This window comes from Cebus imitator, unplaced genomic scaffold (genome assembly GCF_001604975.1).
Source record: "Cebus imitator isolate Cc_AM_T3 unplaced genomic scaffold, Cebus_imitator-1.0 Scaffold501, whole genome shotgun sequence".
Taxonomy (NCBI): Eukaryota; Metazoa; Chordata; class Mammalia; order Primates; family Cebidae; genus Cebus; species Cebus imitator.
Genome location: NW_016107816.1, coordinates 1,154,254 through 1,163,343, shown reverse-complemented (window position 1 = coordinate 1,163,343; position 9,090 = coordinate 1,154,254).

Genomic DNA, 9,090 nt, shown 5'->3' with positions numbered 1-9,090 from the left:
AGACAGTATCAGGATAGACCCTAACTTCAGCCAACTAAAAAGTTGTAGCCTTTCTCACTGGCCTATTAGGGAAGATCTGATTATTCTTTTCCAGGAATGGGAAGGGGAGAAGGAGTCAGGGAAATAAATTGCACTAACTGGCAGATTCCCATCTCTTCCTTCCTTCATTCATTTACTTGTCCATCTCTTCATTTACTAACTCAATGGGCATCCAATTACTGAGTACTTTCAATGTGCCCAGCACTGTCCCAGGGCTGTAGGAAATATAAGGATGTGTAAGAATCACCCCCTGCCCTGGAGAAGCTTAGAGTTGGGAGTGGGGGCCGGTGGGGGCCGGAGGCAGAGGTGGGGCCCGTTGGGAAGAGGGGTAGGGCTACATGAAAGAATTGTGTGTTTGCAGACCTAAGAGTGTAGTAGAGAATGTGAGGCAAAGAGAATGGCAGGGACGGGGTTGGGCTAGCCCCACACTCATAGTTACGGTTGCCATGAATTTTGCCATTACGTTTTATCCCGAAAGTGCTGGGAAGCCGCTGAAGCATTTTAAGCAGAAGAGTCCCATGAGACAAGACTGTACGTGGTATCACCAAACTGTGAATGAATAAGGGGTGAAGGCAAAGAATATGGTCTATCCAGTTTATAACCCAGGCATCAACATGCACCAAAGTCTCCATAAACATTTGTTGAAGAATGAAAGAATGCATGAAGATGTTTCAGAGTAGCAGAGGAGATGTAATTTCCAGAGATGAGAGGATAGGAGGGAGTGGAACCTTCTGAAGTCTGAAAAAAGTTTGTAACAACCACAATGAGAATTCAACAGATAATAAGAAAATGATGGATGAAATGATTGCCAAGCTGATCAACATTATTGGTCATCAGGGATATGCAGATCAAAACTACAATGAAACGCTACTTTACATACACTAACAGCTATAATCAGAAAGATAATAACAAGTGTTGGTGAGATATGGAGAAATCAGGGAGGAAGAAGAACCTTCCTTTGTGCTAGTGGGAACATAAAACATTCCAACCACTTTGGAAAACAGTGTGGCAGTTCCTGAAATGGTTACATGTAGACTTAACATAGGACCAGCACTTTTACTCCCAGATATATATCCAAAGGAAATAAAAACATAGGTCCTCAGAAATTTGTACACAAATGCTCATAGCAGCATTATTCACAACGGTCTAAAAGAAGACACAACCCAAAAGCCCATTGACTAATCAATGAATAAGCAACATGTAATATATTCACAAAACGCCAAGGCATTTAGTTATGAAATGAAATACTGATACATTCTACAACATGGGTGAACCTTGAAAACATTATGCTAAGTAAAGAAAAGCCAGTCACAAAATACTATATATTGCATGGTTTCACTTGCGTAAACTGTCTGTAATAGGCAGATCCAAAGAGGAAAAAAAAGTATATTAGTGGTTGCCCAGGTCTGGAAAGACTCTTAAAAAGTATGAAATTTCTTCTTAGAATCATGAATACATATTCATGATCTAAAATTGATTGTGGTAATGGTTGCACAATTCTGAAAATTTCTAAAAACCATTGGTTTGTACATTTTAAATGAGTGAATTGTAGTGTATGTGAACTACAGCTCAGTAAAGCTGTTACCAAAAAAAAGACACAGTGATACACATATTTGTAGATAAAACTTTTACACACACACACACACGCACACGCACACACACGCACACACACAATGATTGCCAGGTCATGGGGAGTCCAGCAGGGGAGTAAGTATCATGACTTTGTAGTGCAGCCCATCAGTCTGATCTTCTGGTTTTCTCTGAGTCTCAATGGTTGAAGAGAAAGAGCAGGTGAAAAGAACAAGTCAGTAACAACCAACAAGAGTTAACAGTTGCTGAGAACATCTATAGACCAGGCACTATAGAAAGCTTTCCCCACATTAACTCATTATGTCTACATTACAAATGTCTATGTACATATATACATGTATATTCTATTGTATCCTTCCCAACGAGGTAGGTCCTCTCATAAAGTCAATGTTGCCTCCCTAAGTGTAAGAGCTAGAGCCAGAGGCTTGAGTAGAGGTCAGGGAGAGTGATATGTTAATGTGCAGGGAGGGACCCAGGCACCTGTGGTCTCAGGGAGGGTGAAGAACTGGTTCTGTGAGTGGGGCAGTGGCTTGCAGAGCTGCACATAAGCTGAGGAATTAGTGGTTCCCACTCTGACTGTGATTTCTCAGAGATGGGATAGTTTGAAGCGTGGTGCCCTCCAAGGCGTGGAAGAAATGGGGCTGGACAGAGTGTGGAGTTTGGTCCCAGGGCTGTGACAAGCCATGATAGGTTGCTCATCATCCCGAATGGCAACACGATGGAAGTCTTCAAAATCTCAAAATTCTATGAATTTCAGGGGTATGTACATGTCAAGGATACATCCCTGAAGGAAAGTTAAGGGGAACTCCGTCACCTACCAACCAAATGTGGATACGCAACACATAAGAACCAGGACCCTGACGAATACAATTGCTTCTGTCAGGGGGTCCCAAACCTTCCATCACCAAGGGCGTCTTTCAGTCACACTTGCTAAGAATAGCACATTTGGTGCCGGGCATGGTGGCTCACACCTGTAATCCCAGCACTTTGGGAGGCTGAGGCGGGCAGATTACGAGGTCAAGAGATCAAAACCATCCTGGCCAACATGGTGAAACCCCGTCTCTACTAAAAAATATAAAAATTATCTTGGCATGGTGGTGCACACCTGTAGTCTCAGCTACTTGGGAGGCTGAGGCAGGAGAATTGCTTGAACAGGGAAGGCAGAGGTTGCAGTGAGCCGAGATCACACCACTGCATTCCAGCCTGACACCTGGTGACAGAGTGAGATTCTGTCTCAAAAAAAAAAAAAAAAAAAAAACATATTTGGAAAGTTTTTGTCTACCCAATTGCATTTTAATGAGTAATTACTTTGTTTTCAACATTGCTATTAATCAAGGAGATTAACAATTGTCAACTAGAGCTTCTAATGAGATAAGACCACCAACCTTGCGTGGTGGGATTGCTATTGGCCTCAAGCCAAGAAGCAATGACCCCATCAGCCAAGCCAACAGTGCTTGGGAAGCTGTATATTTTCTTTTTGTCAAGCTTTTCAGAGTAGTGGAATGGCCTGTAGGTCCCCATGAGAACATCGCCAGACCCAAAGGGTGCACAGAGCCTCGTGTCAGGAATCATTGGCCTCATCTTTTCTCCCATGGCCAGCAGGCAGAGCAGAGGGACGGGCAGCTATGGGTTGGGCCAGGATTTGGGTCCCTGAAGGTCAACATGATAATTAACATGAAACAGGCTAAGGCATTGAGCTTTCACACACATCTTTCCCCAACTTTCTAAAGTGGTGCCAAGCCTGTGTGATTTGTTCTTTTCAGTAAAGGCAATCCATTAGGTGCCGAGACTGGAGGTGATAACCAGTGGAAAAAGAAAGTGAGCCATTCTTGTTATTTTGATTTTCCCAACAGCCATATTCATTGACAGTAAAAGGAATAAGGTAAATTTAATTTTACTCACATATTTTACCTAACATATTGAAATATTATCATTTAACATTAATATTATGTTATTATTAACATAGTAATGAGATATTTTACATTTGCTTGTACTAAATCTTCAAAATTCATTGTGTATTTTACACTCACAAGTCACTTCAGTTTGGACTGGCAACAATGTGAGTGCTCCACAGCTGCAGGGGGTTAGTGGCTGCAAAGCTTATAAGAAGAGAAGCTGGAATTGGGACCCCCTCAAGGGGGAATTGGGACCCTGTTCAGACCTCCAAGTCAGTTCTGTCCCTGCTGCTATACAAGACCTATTTTTGTTCCAACACAAGTAAATGGCTTCTCTGAAGACACCCTTAAAGGTCACCCAGGCCAGCCACCCACCCACCCAAGGTGGAAGGGCCTATTGATGTGGCCTGGAGTTCACAGGAACGTCATAGCACGAGATAAAGTGGCTCAAGGAAGACATCAGGGCCAAGATGACAGACATCAGGGCTACTCACTCTGTCGCCCAGGCTAGAGCGCAGTGGCTCAATCACAGCTCATGCATACTCGACCTTCCTGGGATCAGGTGATTCTCTTGCCTGAGCCTCCCAAGTAGCTGGGACTACAGGCATATACCATCATACTGGGCTTTTGTATTTTTAGCAGAGACGGGGTTTCACAAACTCCAACTCAATTAGACAAGTTCTGGCACCATAAGCAGCATATGTTTCCCACTAGGACCTCCCCTCTGACCAGCCAGAACTTGGCACTCAATATAGGTGTATCTTATTCCTTCCCCACGTTCCTGTCTAGCTGCTCTATTCAGATGCAAACTCAGCGGCTATTTTCTACCATGTAGACTGGGATTCAGAGGAGAACCTGACACAGGAAGGGGAAGCAGAGGAACCAGTGGGAGAAAGAGCTTGCAGGATCTTTCAATGCTGCCATCCCTTATTCAAACGCCCTGCCTGTGGGCTCTGTGAGACATCCCTTTAACCATAGAACAAGTTCCTTCTGCCACTTAAGGTCATCTCACTGAGTTTTGGATGATGGCAGCCAATTGGGCCTAACAGGAGTGGGCTCTAGTTGAGCAGAAGCCTGAGGCCTTATCTCTGCATTCTCTTCTAGATGGCATTAGGGCCACCCCAGTTTGACCCCACATTCCATCAGCATTTCTGAGGATTTTGTTAAGTTGCATTACAAGTTTATTGGGGTCCTGCCATCAAGGACCTAAGGCCCCTGTGGGCCTCTGTCCTGTCTACCCCACATTCACAGTCCTGACTCTTCCTGTGAGCCCCAAGCTGCCCATCAAGTTTTCTCTGATTTCCAGTTGAAACACATGCTCCTTTGGCATCCCCACACCGCTTAAGGCATCCCAGGCTTAGCTGTTAAGCTCCCATTTCCTTCTGTCCTCACTGTCACTGGAAAGCTGATTACATGGCCAGCTTCCTCACTTGGTTGTGGGTAAGGACAATATTAATCATCTTTTATTTTCTCAGGCTGCTTCCCATACATCTCCTTCCTTGTACCTACTAAGCAGTAGGTGCTCAACATGTGTTAAGTGAAGGGAGGAAGAACAAGACCCTTCAGTCAGTTGGTTAAAGCAACTTAACATGTAGTCTAATTCAATTTTAGACCAGACTGCCGGCAGCAGAACCTCACCAAGGGGAGCCAGGCAGCAAGGGAATTGCAGCCTTCATGGAATGGCACCTTTTTCGGGGAAATTAAAAGGGCTTAAGCAGTGAGCTCCCATCATTCAGATCCTGAATGCTCTAAGGGGATCGTGCAACTACAATTCACTTCTGCATATGCATATATTACGGCATCCACATCTGAGAGCAGCCCAGAAACAGTCTTTTTTTGTTCTGTTTTTTGTTTGTTTGTTTTGAGATGGGATCTCACTCTGTTGCCCAGGCAGCAGTGCAGTGGCTCAATCACGGCTCACTGCAGCCTTGACCTCCCCAGGCTCAGGTGATCCTCCTGCCTCAGCCTCCAGTGTAGCTGAGACTACAGGCACACACCACCATGCCTGACTAATACTTGTAATTTTTGCAGAGATGGGGTTTCACCATGCTGCCCAGGCTGGCCTCAAACTCCTGAGCTCAAGCAATCTGCTTCCCTTGCCCTCCCAAAGTGCTGAGGTTACAGGTGTGAGCCACCGCATCTGGCCCAGAAACAGCATTTAAGAGGGATGTGGATATTCAAAAATTTAAATTTAGACACTCAGAAAATGGGCCTAATGACAAATAAATGTTTTTTGAGAGCCTAGCTGTTTCCAGGTGCTCCACTGGGCACTGGGAATACAATGGTCAGCAAAACAACCACAGACCATACACATGAGGAGTTTGTAGATTGTTGAGTCAACTGCACACATCAGAAATTGACCAAAAAAATTAAAATCTAAAGGTAAACAAATATTAAGCAATTATTTTGAGAGGCAAAATTGAGATACTAGAATAAGGTTTGGATTCAGACCAGAATCTGGGTTCAAATGCTGATTCTACAACGATTACCTGTTAACATTTAATAAAAAGAAGACAAAATTATACGTGGTTTTAAAAGTCCAGTGGTTCTATAACTTTATAATGAAAATTAGCACCTTCTTGGCCCTTGATTCCCACTGTGTAGTCACAACCTCCTTTAAACCTTTTAGTTATTTCTTCTGGTATTTATTCACCATATATTTCATCTACACACTTACACGGCCATATCTAGATTTTGTATAAATTTTAGATCCTATCTAGTGATGCTCAAAATGGAAACTGAGGATTGGGTCCCTTCAATCTCCCTCTCCTTTACCCCCCGTTTCTTCAAATACAGCTATACCATAATTTTGGTTAAATCAAAATTCAGTGCTTATACCCTATGACCACATGATTATCAGTCACAGGCCATGAAGTCCATTTTATAATAATATTTTCTTTCTTATACAACTTTTTGTTTTTCCTGAAGCTACCAACTATCACCCTTTCTCCATTTATTTAGCTTTTTAAGTCTTAATACTTGCTACTAACTTATCGCTAGCTTTCTTTCAGAAGTGACATGAGCAAACTCATCTGGTCATATGTCAACAGTGGTTTTTTTTTTTTCTGGGACAGCCTCCACCCCAACTTCCTGGAAGAGCTCTCTAAACTCCTGCTCCAGCCTGGACTGATGGGTCTCCAGCCAGCCCCATGGTGCCATCCTGGGGCTTCGCTTGCCATCATCCTGGGGGTCCTCTGGACATTGTCTCCTGGGATGGGTCACCTGTTTCCGTGATCTCATGCTGTCCTTTTTTGGGATAATTCCCTCATTTTGGAGGAACATACCCAAGGTAAATAGGAATTAAGGATTTCAAGACATTGCATTTCTGAAACTGTCCTGATTGATAGTTTGGACATGTACAGGATTCTAGGGATGGAGAAGTAATTCTCTCTCAGAATTTGGAAGGCATTGCTGCATGGATTTTTAGCATCTAATGTTGCTTTTCTTAAGAAGTCTGATACCATCCCAATTCCTGATCTCTCCTTGCCTCGTCCTGGGGATTTTCGGGTCTTTTCTTTGTCTCTAGCGGTCTGAGGTTTCACAACTATGGTAGTCCCTCTTATCTACCGTTTCTGTTACCTATGGTCAACCACAGCTCAAAAATAATAAGTGGAAAATTCCAGAAATAAACAACTCACAAGTTTAAATTGCATGCCATTCTCAGTAGCATGATGAAATCCCGACTGTCCCACTCCAACCGGCCCAGGACATGAGTCATGCTTTTGTCCAGCTCTGTATGCTACCTGCTCATTAGTCACCTAGTAGCATCTCCCTTATCAATTTAATGATCACAGTGTCTCAGTGCTAGTGTTCAAGGAACCCTTATTTTACTTAGTAATGGCCCCAACGCACAAGAGTAGTGATGCTGGCATATTGTTAGACTTATTCTACTTTATTATTGTTGTTGGTCTCTTACTGTGTCTGATTTATAAATTAAACTTTACCATAGGTTTGTACATATAGGAAAAACATTGTATATATAGGTTTTTATATTCTCTTGGTCCATTTTGTGTTGCCAGAAAGTAATGCCTGAGACTGGGTAATTTATAAATAAAATAGGCTTATTTGGTTCATGATCCTTGAAGCTGTGCAAGCTTGGCACCAGCAAACTGCTTCTGGTGAGGGCCTCAGGCTGCTTCCACTCATAATGGAAGGTGAAGGGGATCAGGCGCGTGCAGAGATCACACAGCGAGAGAGGAAGCAAGAGAGAGGAGGGGAGGTACCAGGCTCTTTCTCACAACCAGCTCTATTAAGAACTAATAGAGTAAACACTCACTCACCCCCAAGGAAGGGAATTAATCTACACATGGGTAATCTGTCCCCATGGCCAAAACATCTCCCATAGGCCCCACCTCCAGCATTGGGGATCAAATTTTAACATGAGATTTTGAGCGGTCAAACCTCCAAACTACAGCAGGTACTATCCGAGGTTTCAGGTCACCACTGGGGGTCGTGGGACACATTTCCCAGGGATAAAGGGGAGCTGCACACATGCATTGGTGTGGGCGTTTTTCATGCCCTATGCTTGGCACTCTGCGGACCTTTTACATCTATACATTCACATCTTTCAGAAATGGAGAAATTTCTTGAATTGAGTCCTTCTCACTTGCGTGTTTTCTGTTCCCTGTCTATGGAACTCCTTGGACTGATCCTTCAATTTTATGATGTTTCCTCTCTTGCTTTTCATCTCATTTATGTTATTACTCAGCTTTCTGGATGATTACTTTAACTCCCCTCATTTTCTAACCATTTCATTTCATTTTTCTTTCTGCTCTCAACTTTGAAGTTTCAAGGATCATTTCATTTCTCTGAGAGCTCCCTTATGCTAACCTCCTGTGCTTGTGTATATAATCTCTGAGGATTAATCAATCATAGGACTTTGTGGTTGTTGCTATGGTAGTGGTTTATTTCTGCTGCCGAGATTGCTTGTTTCTTCCAAGGTTCCTTGGGGTTTTTGTTTGTTTTTTATTTTTGTTTGCTTTTTCTTTGTTTTTGTCTATGTCTTTGATATTAGAGATTTCTCTCAAATGCTGACTCTTAACTGTTCCCTCATATTTCAGAGTGAGGCACTCAACAGTTGATGGGCTGCCATTTGTGTGGGGGTAGCATTCATCAATTATGGAATTCACCAGAGGGTAACCCACTAGGCAATTTCACCAAGGAACTCCCAACCCTCAACATATTTCAAGTTCTTTGCCCTGAGCTGCCAGGCATCTTCCCTAGAAAGGAATCCTCGAGGCTCCTGCTTGGAAGAGATCAACCTGGCTGCCAATGCTCTTGGAGCTGGGCTGGGGGAGGAGGCCAGTGATCTCACCATTCAGCACATAGACTCACTCAATCCCTGATGCAGCACGATACCCTGTCCTCAGCTATGCCGCTGCCCAAAACCAGCAGCTCCAGAGAAGAAATGTGTTCTACTCGGAGAACGGAGAGGATCTACGGACATTGAACTGTTTCATATACAAACTTTCAACAAATTCTTTTTTAGCTCCACCTCTGTCCATTCTCAGAGGACTCTGCCTAGTTCAAGATTCTACATAGGTTGGGCCATTTTCTGGTCTGTTAA